This window comes from Phascolarctos cinereus, unplaced genomic scaffold (assembly GCF_003287225.1).
Source record: "Phascolarctos cinereus isolate Bilbo 61053 unplaced genomic scaffold, phaCin_HiC Scaffold_2;HRSCAF=192, whole genome shotgun sequence".
Taxonomy (NCBI): Eukaryota; Metazoa; Chordata; class Mammalia; order Diprotodontia; family Phascolarctidae; genus Phascolarctos; species Phascolarctos cinereus.
Window position 1 is genome coordinate 73,273,059 of NW_027555625.1, and position 12,160 is coordinate 73,285,218.

The 12,160-nt window shown below is 33.5% G+C and overlaps 1 pseudogene; it reads right to left on the reverse strand.

The window, feature by feature from the left end:
- Positions 1–203: 203 nt before the first annotated feature.
- Positions 204–567, reverse strand: LOC110192128 (large ribosomal subunit protein eL36 pseudogene; annotated as a pseudogene).
- Between the last annotated feature and the right edge of the window lie 11,593 nt (positions 568–12,160).

Consider the following 12,160-nt stretch of genomic DNA (forward strand, 5'->3'; position numbering starts at 1 on the left):
CTACCCAAAAGTTTAGTTCTGACCATTTTATTTCATAGGTCCATGATTTCATCAATATGGGAATTGTCTCACAGATGCAGACAGTGAACCATTCACATCATCTTGTCATATGTTATTCTTGTATTTATGTTTCTATAGATTCTTTATTCATATATACTACATTCTGGAGACCTTTTGCTGTTTCTTTCTTTTTTTAATTTTTTTTTTTATTTGTCAAATCTTTATTGGGTAAATGGGGAAGGTTGACAGGGTCCAGCTTAGTCTTTCTTGGCAGCAGCCTTCCTCATGGCAGCTAGGATGTTGCTGAGCTCCTCTCTCTTCTTCTTGGCGGATGTGACTTCCCACTCTTTTTTTGATGAACTTAAGGGCTCGCTTATCCTTGGAGACCTTTAACAATTCCATGGTCTGCCTCTCATAAGAGGCAAATCCACACACCTCCTAGATCATATCTCTCACAAACTTGTTGTGTTTGGTCAAGTGCCCACGGCAGTGTCACAGCTTGGAAAAGTTTTTGGTAACTTTGTGGCCCTTGTTGAGGCCTACAGCCATGGGGTATCAGATGGCCATGGCTGTGGCACTACTGTAGGCCCAATAGCAGCCACCAGAAGGAAGGAGAGAGCATTGAACTCTGGGATTTATAGCCTCTACCCTCTGCTTCAGTATTTTGAGGATAGCAGTTGCAGCACTTGGGATGTCTATCTGTTACCTTCTCCTATTACATGATTGAGCATATATCTATATCTATATCTACATATGTATGTATGTATGTATGTATGTATGTATCTATCTATCTATCTATCTATCTATCTATGCATATGTGTGTGTTTTCTGTCCTTAATCATATCTTTTAGCTTACTTCTCTCACACAAATCTCTATTGGTAATATATTGCAGACTAATTAGACTCCCAATATGGATCTATACATTTTCTTTTGCAATGCCAAAATTTTATTTCTTCATCACAACCCCTAGCTATATTGAAATAACCTCACACTTTCCATATGCTAGAATTATCATTAAAACTACAATAAAATGATATCTTCTCATACTTCTGGTAAACTGGAGAAATTTCAAATAAACCAAATCATTAATTCCCACAGCAACTTCCTAGGATTTTAATGATAGCCTCATCTTTTAGAAAATGTCCTGGTTTGGTTTCAGAAGACTTACATTTAAGTCCCAGCTTCTATTCTCACTACAATATGATTTTGTGAAAATTTCTTCATTTTTTTTTCTTAGCTTAACTTAACTCATCTTTAAAATGGTCATTCTAACATTTTTAGTACCTACCTCACAAACTTGTCTTGAACATATAATGACTTCAAGGTTTATTTTAATTTATTTTTAAGTATTTTAAAATTGGAATCTACCAATACCTAAATGAGCTCACAAAAGAACAAGGATTACCTTATTTCCAGATCTATTAAATATATTAAAATATGTTGATTTACGTACTCTGAAAAAAGAATTTATCCACTTCAAGTATACATAGCCAGATCTGGATTCACAGCTTGTGCTCAAGTATGCTGCATTTACACATTCAGTTAATGATTCTCATTTATACTCTGAGGATCCACTTTGAGAATCATCTAGGGTTGATTTTTTTTTTTAATTTTTTCACCTTGCCAAAAACTCTTAGCATGTTCCTGGCCACCTCCCTGAATGCCAAACCTGTTTGCCCCAGAAATTCATTTTAGTATTAGCCTAAGCCAACCAGAATTAGGCAATGTAATATATTCCCTGTTCTCTAAGTTAAATCTTCCCCTAAACCATATAAATTAGTCACACTTCTGAAATAACTGTGCTTCTTCTCTACTCCATGATGTTAGTGGTAATACTACCATATTATGAAAGTGATTTTGACTTGGAATGTATGAAATTTCAGTAGTAACAGTTCATATTATAATATACCTTTTGGTTTAGAAAATGTCTTCCATAATGCCACAACTGATTATTATTATTATTTTTTAATATCCAGGTGCCTACTAGGGATACTGCAAGAATTATTTTATTTTTTCTTTTCTCTCTTCTTCTAACTCTCCTTTTCCTTATTTTTGCAAATCTATGAAATGTTATAGATAAGTGAATCATAAATATGTTTAAAGTGAAGCAGAGTTTATTTGATAACTAAATGAGGTACACAATTAATAAAATCTTATCACTTACTTATATACTGAGTAGGAACTCCATCTACTCTAAGATGGATAAGTGAAGCTCTCTTTGTGTATTTACAAAAAAAAAAAATGACCAAGGTGAATGAGGAAATTTAGGTTTTCAATGGTGAACTGAATTATCCAAGGAAAATAGCTGGGAAATAGTAGAGCCAGAGCTTGAACCATTATATTCATATACATATGCATATGCATATACACATAAATACATACACACATGCATTTGATATTATGATGTCTATTATTTCTGAAGTATTATGACTGGTGCAAAAAAGATATACTTTAGCCAAGACACTATCACTATGGAGTTTACAATCTAGAGATGTGATAAGATATGAACCACAAAATTTATGATTCACAACATTTTCTGGTATGTACAAAATAAAGGGAAAGTTGATCCCCCAAAAAGGGAAGATCAAAGAAGGCTTCATGGAAGAAGTGCTTTTTGTGGACCTTAATGGAGGCATAAGAATTCAACTATCAAAGATAATGAAAGTGAGCCTTTCTGATATATGGGTCAACACAAGCAAAAGAAAAAAAAGTGATACAATTAGGGGAGATAAGGTAATCCAATTAAGTTAGTGCACAAAGAACAATAAGCAAAAAGGAATGAAATGATTTATTTCTCAAAAGATAGGCTTGTGCCAGATCATGTGGGTCTTGATTACCAGGAAGAAAGTATGGAATTTATTAGGATAAACCTAAAATTACCAAGGGTTTTTGGAAAGTAGTGTTAGGTCAGATCTATGTATCATTTTGATTATTCTTTCTGCAATATGAAACACAGATTAGAGGGGATCAAAATAGGAAAACACAATATCTGTTAGGAGGCTAAAACTATAGCCTCACAAAAGATATTACTAGGAATTAAGAAAAGTTTGTATCTTGGTATTGGCATTAGAAATAAATAAAGGAGATTTGGAAATTGAGAGATGTTGCGTACTGCACTAATCAGGTTTGGTTTTAGGTCTTTGAGTTCAGAGTTGCTTATACCAAGCCATATTCCATTTTATAATTATATGAAGCCATCTTGTCTCCAAATGTCAAAAATAGAAATTTGCTGTTTCATCATCAGTGGACAGATAATTCCAGAAACCCCCAGGGAAGAATTTACTTACTTTATCCAGAAGCATCTTTTCTCTGAACCTACATTCTCCATCATATGGGATGCATTTAGAACATTCATTAGGAGGAGAATAATTAGCTTTGCATCATATAGGAAAGAAGTATGCCCAGAGGAGAAATGCTTTAGAAAATAAAAGACCTCAGAAATAAATTTTCCAGAGACAAATATATGAAAAATTTAGCAGACGTTGTTTGAAGAAAATAAAAGACATGAACAATTAATTCACCAGCAAAAAAGGGATGGGATCTTTCACATGTAGGCAACAATTGTATGTAGTCTCATCTGAGTGGGAGGGGAGGCCACAGTAGCACATATTAACAAAAATAGCCAAGGTGGGCTTCTTTCTTCTTTTAACTGGTAACAAGGAAAAGGTCTTCATAATTTCAGTGTACTAAGAGAATCCATAAATAATTACAGGCTCCTTCAGATTTTTCTAATTTAGTGTTTATCAAACACCACCTGCATGCTAGCTACCCTGAAAGAAAACAGAATGTCTGTTTTTGGGGGCAGAAAGGAAAGGTGGTAGGAGGATGAAGAGGGAGACAAAAGGGGAAAGAGAGAAGAGAGGCAGAGAGACAAAGACAGAGAAACAAAGAAAGCAAAAGAGAAACAGAGAGAGTTGGAGAGGTTCAGAAAGGTAAACAGAGACGGATAGAGAAAGAAGGAGATAGAAAAAGACTTAGAGGAAAGGAACGGGAGAGAGAGACACACCCAGATAGAGAGATAAATAAAGAGAGAGAGAGAGAGAGAGAGAGAGAGAGAGAGAGAGAAGATGGAGACAAATCAGAGGGAGATGGAAAGAACAGAGATAGATAGAGAAAGAGATAGACAGGTAGACAGAGATAGAGATGTCATTACTCTCCTATTACTACAAAGCAAATATGCATTAGAGACGGAATTTGAACCCAGGTTTATACAATTGAAGAAGTGACCCTCCTTCTAACCATTTGGTGTTTTCTCTCAAGTTTAGTGGCAGTAGTAGTAGTAGCAGGAGTAGTAGTAGTAGTAGTAGTAGTAGTAGAGCAGCAGTAGTAGTATCGGTAGTAGTGGTAATGGTGGTAGTAGTGGTAATGGTGGTAGTGGTGGTAATGGTAGTAGTGGTAGTAGTAGTAGTAGTAGTAGTAGTAGCAGTAGTAGTAGTAGTAGTAGTAGTAGTAGTAGTCATAGTAGTAGTAGCAGCAGCGGTAGTAAAGTAGAAATAGGGCATTGTAGTATAGTAGTAATACTGGTGGTGGTGCTGCTGGTCCTGCTGTTGGTGGTGGTAGCAGCAGCCCTAGCCACAGAAGTAGTGTAATCATACTGTCACAATGACCAAAACTACTGTCCTCACTACAATCACAATCACCACCAGTTTTTAAAAAAAACATTAGATTGGCTTACCACTGTCAAAAATTATTCTTCTAGTGTATTATCTACTGGTGATAACACCCTCTATATTCATTTAGTTTGATTTTCAGAAAGTAAACACAGCGTTTTTCTAAGGCAATACTTAACACGTTTCAAGAATAATGGAACGTGGTTAAGCTTAAACTGCATTAGCGTGGCCAAGTCCATGGCACAATAATACATCAGAATATAACAGCTAATAGAAAGAATGATGATGATGATGATGATGATGATGATGATGATGACATATATGCTACATATATTTTACCTATATATAATGGTGTATATATATATATATGTGTGTGTGTGTATACATACATATATATACATACATACATATATACATATATATATACATACATACATATATATATACATATATATATATATATATATATATACATATATATATATATATATATATATATATATATATATATATTATATATAAACTTACTATTACAGGCATTGTGCTTTACAAATATTATCTTATTTGATCCTTACAGCCATCTTGGGAGTTACATATTATTATTATTATTATCAGTTTTACAAATGAGGAAATTAAGGCAAACAGATATATGACTAAATAGAAAAATTCATTTGTTGGGGTAATTTGTCATCATGTATTTTGGTCCTTGCCATAAGCATTTGCAAAAACAAACAAACAAAAAACAAAATCACCATGAAAATAACATCAGGGATAGGATTCTGGGAAGATGTCAGAGTAGGTCAGAAAATTCCAGGCTCTCCAGTTTTCTCCCACAAACAAGACAAAATAGTGACTCACAGTGAACAAAGAATGGTAAAAATAGAGGAGTTGGGGCAGAACAGTGATCTTCCTGGAAAAATTGGAAATTTGATAAAAATCCCAGGACTAAGGTTTGCTCCATGGGAAGTGTAAATACTTCCAGGCTAGTTCCACTGAAACAACAAGTGACAAGTTCTGAGGCTGGCTGGGTTGGCCAGAAGTTTTGGCCACAGCCACAGGGATTTTTACCCACTGGATAATGTGGGGAAGTGGGCATCTGAGCAGGGGAGAATTGATGGAAGCTCTTCTGGTAAGGGATGCCAAGCCCCACTGTAATGTCTAGACGTGACCCTGGGTGAGAAATAAGCAGCACATGCCTGATAAGTGCAGAAACAAGGGCCCAGGACACCATTGGCAGTGGGCATTTAAAGGAGGGCAGAGTTCTTGTTTTTGGTTCTAGGCCAGAGGGGATAATTGAAGCAGGATTTGCAGCCCAAGGCATCATCCCTCATACCCCAGAACTGGAGGCGATTACAATAAATAGCTACTACAAATAAAAAACAAATTAGCACGTAAAAGAGAAAGAACCCAACTATAGAACACTGTTATAGAAATGGAGAAGACTCATCTTCAGAGAAGATACTGAACCAAAAAATGCCTCTCCTTACCCAAAGAGTAATATCAACTGGTCACTTGCCCAAGAAGAATTTATAGAACTTTAAAAAGACTTTAAAAATCAAATGAGAGAAATTGAAGAATTTTTTTTAAATAAGAAGAATCCAAGAAAAATAAGAAGATTGTAAAAAGAAAGTTAAGCAAATGGAAAATGTGATCTTAATGAAGAAAATGACTCCTCAAAAATTAGGATTGGCCTAGGGGAAGCCAGTGAAGTTATAAGAGACCTAGAAATAATAAAAATACAAAAAATGAAAAAAAAACATATATAAATATACACACACATACATATACATATATATGTATATATATATATTTGTACATGAGAATGTGAAACATCTCATAAGAAAAACAACTGATCTGAAGAACAGATAAAACTGAGAAAACTTAAGAATAATTGGATCATCTGAAAGCCACAATCAAACAAAATAATCTTGTTACAATAATATAAGAAATAATTAAAGAAAATTGTCCTTAACCATTACAACAAGAGGGGAAAGTAAAAATAGGAAAAAAATCACCAATCATCACTGAAAGGGATACTACAAGGAAAACCTACAGCAACATTATAATGAAGCTAAAAAAAAAAAGTCCTGGTTCAAGGAGAAAATATTACAAGCAGTGAAAAAAAAAAAGCAGGGGTAGTAATCATGATGTCAGATAAAGTTAAAACTAAAATTGATTTAATCAAAGAGAAAAATGGGGAAGCTACACTATATGTCAGCCATATTAATCAATGTTGTTTTGGGCTATTTTAAAAAAACCTAGACAATATAAGGTTAGAATACTGCTGTGCTATAGGAAATGGTATGTTGATGGACTTAGAAAAATTTGGAAAGACTTGGACTTATGAAGGAAGATGCCATCCACCCTCAGAGGAACAAAGGGTATGTGGTCTTACATAGATACATATAAATGTATATGTCTATATATGAGTGTGATAATAGATATCAAAGTATATGTGTGTATGCAAGAGCATATGTACGTGTTTCTACATATTATACATATTACATATAATATTTATATATGTGAGTGTGTGTAGACATATATACATACTACATATACATACATACATACATACATACATACATACATACATACATACATAACCTGTGTATGCTAATAAAAGAGTTCAAAATGGCACTAAAGTGCACAAAGTTTGGAAAGGATCTGGATGAGACCAAATATGCAAAGAGGCAAATAATACAAGATTTGCACAAATGGGAGCAAGTTGCAGATTTGATTCCATACATGTACAATAGAAGAGAAGAAACAAAAGGCATAAGAAACATCTCAGATATCTTTGTTACTAAGAAAATGAAGAGGGATGGCTAAGTGGTACAGTGGGTACAGCACCTACCCTGGAGTTAGGAGGACCTAAATACAAATCTGACCTCAGATACTTATTAGCTGTGTGACCCTGAGCAAATTACTTAACTCTTATTGCCTCACCAAAATAATAATATTAATGATAATGATAATGTTAATGATGATGATGATGATGATGATGATGATGATAATAATAATAATAATAATAATAATAATAATAATAATAATAATAATAATAAGGATTATGTTATCTTTGTATTTGTGCCACAACCCACTTTTCTGACTATTGCCTTGAACATTTCTTGGCTATAATGGTTAAGGACTCCATCTTATTTATCTTTTAATTTCTAACAATGATTAGCACAGTTTTCTCACACAAAGTGGTTTTTCATATTTGTTGAATGACTAAATGATTCAAATTAATAAACTTTTACTCATAATAAACCACAAATATGCACAGAGAATTGAAATTTCTACATTAACTGGAGAAAGAAAAGTAATTGTGCCAGGAGATAAATATATCTTTCATTTTTAAATAATTTTACTAATAAGAAATATTCATGGAGTACTGAAATGAAAGAATATGTCAAAGTACAATTGTGTAAAGCATTAAGAACACATTCAAATTACATTGTTAAAAATAAATATTTTGAGTTGTCATTTTAAGTCTCTTTACAGAGTTCTTTATTACAAAGATGACTGTACTTTTTGAGAATGTTATTTTCTATTTCTGGCTTAGACACTAATTCATATGTGACCTTGATTAATCACTTTCCTTCCTTTTACCTCAACTGATTCATCTGTAACATAATGGGGTTAGCTCTAAGGTTTTTTCCTGCTCTGATGTGCTACCATCATATCAGTACTTTCTTTGTCCTTCAGAATTCAGGGCATTTATATTAGAGTATGTGACTGGCCGGTTTTCTTGCCCATCTCTATTATGTGATGAAGGCATCCTTTCACTGCTGCTTCCTATATTGCAACCATATAACCTATCAGTGAAGAATTCATCAGAATGGTTTTGAATTTAAATCACAAACTTCCATGAAAATGCTTCCCAAATGTATCTTTATATAATTTGCATTTATTCATAAATATGATTGTATTTATTACCTGTTCAAAATCTTTGAATATCTTGACCCATTAATGAGCAATATAAAATCCACAGACACAATTTAAGGGCTCTCTTCACACCTGAATGAAATGCAGTCATCCTTGCCTTAATATGTGGTAAATATTTTCCATATCACAACTTTAGAAAAGTTGCTCACAGCATGACATGAAAAAATTCCTGTATCCTCTATGGAATATAGATGCATAGAATGGAATTGCCAGACCTCAGCTTTCACTACTTTTGTTAAGTACTTTTTTACTTTTTATCCTATTTTTAAACGGTATTTTTTCCAATTATATTTAAAGATAGTTTTTAGCAGTCATTTTTTTTAAGATTTTGAATTCCAAATTCTTCTGCCTCTCTTCCTTCCCTGCTCCATCCCTAAGATAGCAAACAATCTGACACAGGTTGTACATATGAAATCATGGATTCAGCATAAGTCATGTTGTGAAAGAAGCAAAAGAACAAAAGGGAAAAGTCGCAAAGACAAATGAAAAAAGTGCAAATAACATGCTTTGATTTACAGTCAGATTCCACAGCTCTTTCTCTGGATGATAATAGAACATCATGAGTCTTTTGGAATTATATTGGATCATTGCACTGCTGAGAAGAGCTAAATTTATCATAGCTGATCATCACACAGTGCTACTGTGCCTGTGTACAATGTTCTCTTGATTCTGCTCACATCATTCAACCTCAATTCGTATAAGTCTTTGCAGGTTTTTTTTTTCCAAAATCCACCTTCTCATCACTTCTTATAGCACAATAGCATTACATTGCATTCATATACCACAACTTGTTCAGCCATTCTCCGATTGATGGGCATCCCCTCAATTTCCAATTCTTTGCCACCACAAAAAGAGCTGCTATGAATATTTTTGTTACATGAAGTTCCTTTTCTCTTTTTTATGATTTCTTTGGAATACAGACTTGGTAGTGGTATTGCTGAATGAAAGGGTATGCACAGTTTTACAACCCTTTGGGCATAGTTACCAATTGCTCTCCAGAATGGTTGGATCACTTCACAATTCCACCAATTTTCCCACATCTTCTCCAACATTTATCATTTTCCTGTTTTGTCAGATTAGTCAATTTGATAGGCATGATATGGTACCTCAGAGTTGTTTTAATTTGTATTGCTCTAATCAATAGTGATTTAGAGTAATTTTTTCATATGACTACATATAGCTTTAATTTCTTTATCTGAAATCTACTCATTCCTATCCTTTGACAATTTAGCAAATGGGAATGACTTGTATTTTCATAAATTTGAGTCAGTTCTCTCTATATATATATTTGAGAAATGAGGCCTTCATCAGAAATACTTTCTGTAAAAATTGATTCCCAGCTTTCTGCTTTCCTTCTAATCTTGGTTGCGTTGGATATGTTTGTGCAAAAAAAAAATTAGTGTAACCAAAATTGTCATCTTGCATTTCATAATGTTCTGTGTCTCTTATTTGGTCACAAAATCTTCCCTTCTCCATGAATCTGACAGGTAAATTATTCCTTCCTCTCCTAATTTGCTTACAGTGTCACCCTTTTTGTCTAAATCATATACCCATTTTGACCTTATCTTGGTATATGGTATAAGATATGGTTAGAATACTCTAAGTATACCATCATATCATCTCGAAAGAGTGACAGTTCTGTTTCCTCATTGTCTATTCTTCAATTTCTTTTTCTTCTCATTTTTTTATTTTTCTTCTCTTATTAGGAAAGCTAATAGTTCTAGCACAATATTGAATAATAGTGGTAATAATGGACATTCTTGTATCACCTGAATTTTATTGGAAATGCTGCTAGCTTATGCCTATTACATATAATAGTTGCTAGTGGTTTTATATAGATGGTACTTATCATTTATGGAAAACTCCATTGATTCCTGTGCTCTCTATGTTTTTAAAAGGAATGGCTGTCATATTTCGTGAAAATATTTTTCTGCATCTATTGAATTAATGATATGATTTCTGTTCATTTTGTTACTGATATGGTCAGTTATGCTGATAGTTTTTCTAATATTGAATCAGCCTTGAAATCCTAGTATGAATCTCACCTGATCATAGTGTATTATCCTTATGATAAAGTGCTGTAATCTCTTCCCTAATATTTTATTTAAATTTTTTGCATCTATATTCAATCTAGGAATTGGTGTAGAATTTTCTCTCTCACTTTTGTTTCTTCCTGATATATGTATTAGCCCTTGATTTGTATCATGAAGAGAATTTGGTTGTACTCTTTCTTTGCCTATTTTCTAAAATACTTTATATAGTATTGGAATTAATGGTTCTTTAAATGTTTCATTGAATTTCTTTGTAAATCCGTCTGGCCCTGGTGATTATTTATTAGGGAGTTCATTGATGGCTTGTTCACATTCTTTGTCTGAAATGGAGTTATTTAAGTATTTTATTTCCTTTTCTGTTAATCTTGGCAATTTATATACTTTGTAAATATTCATCCATTTCACTTAGATTGTGAGATTTATTGGCATACAATTGGCTAAATAGCTCTTAATTATTGTTTTAATTTCTTCTTCATTGGTGGTGAATTCAACTTTTTTTCCATTTTTTTATGTTGGTAATTTAGTTTTCTTTTTTTTAAAATAAAATTAACCAAAGGTTTATCTATTTTGTTGTTTTTTTTTTATAAAACCAAATCTTAGTTTTATTAATTAGTTCAATAGTTTCCTAAATTACAATTTTATTAATTTCTCCTTTGATTTTAGAATTTCTAAGTTGTTACTGAATAGGAGATTTTTAATTTGTTATTTTTCTGGCCTTCTTATTTGCATGCCCACTTCATTTCTCTCCTCTTTCTCTATTTTATTTATATAAGCATTTTAGAGATATAAAATTTACCCTAAGATCTACTTTGGCTGCATCCCATAAGTTTTAGTATATTGCCTCATTATTATCTTTCTCTTGGATGAAGCCCAATCCAAATTTTTAAGGAATGATCTTCTTCAGTTAGCTTTTGTACCTTCTTTTTTTCCCCCATTTGGCCAATACTACCTTTCAAGGAGCTGTTTCCTTCACTAGATTTTTTCCCATTTGGCCAATTTTATTTTTTTCAGGAAGTTATTTTCTTTAGTCAATTTTTTTGCTTCCTTTTCCAAGCCATCGGCTCTTTATTTTTTCATAATTCTCTTGCATAACTCTATTTTCCCAAATTTTTCTTCTACCTCTCTTATTTGATTTTTAAAAACCTTTTTGCGCTCTTCCAAGAGGACTTTTAGGGCTTGAGACTGTTTATTATTCTCCTTTATGTCTTCACATGTAAGCATTTAACATTGCTGTACTCCTCTGAGCTTGTGTTCTGATATTCCCTGTCACCATATTCGTTTTCTATGGTCTGGACTGTTTTTTGTGTTTTTCTTTCTTTTTTGAAGTTGAACTCTACTACTGAAGTACAGCGGGAGCTCTCTTAAGGTTCCTGAACTGGGTTCCAGGGGTCTGGTTACTGGTTTTCTGCACCGGGGCCTCTGGGACTCATGAGTTGTCCACTGCGCTAGGATAGCCCAGCTTAGTCCAGCCTTTTGTGCCTTGGGCTCTGTGGCTGATAGTTGTCTGCTGCGCTAGGGCTGGACGTCGCAGCTGGCCTACTGTACCACTGGTC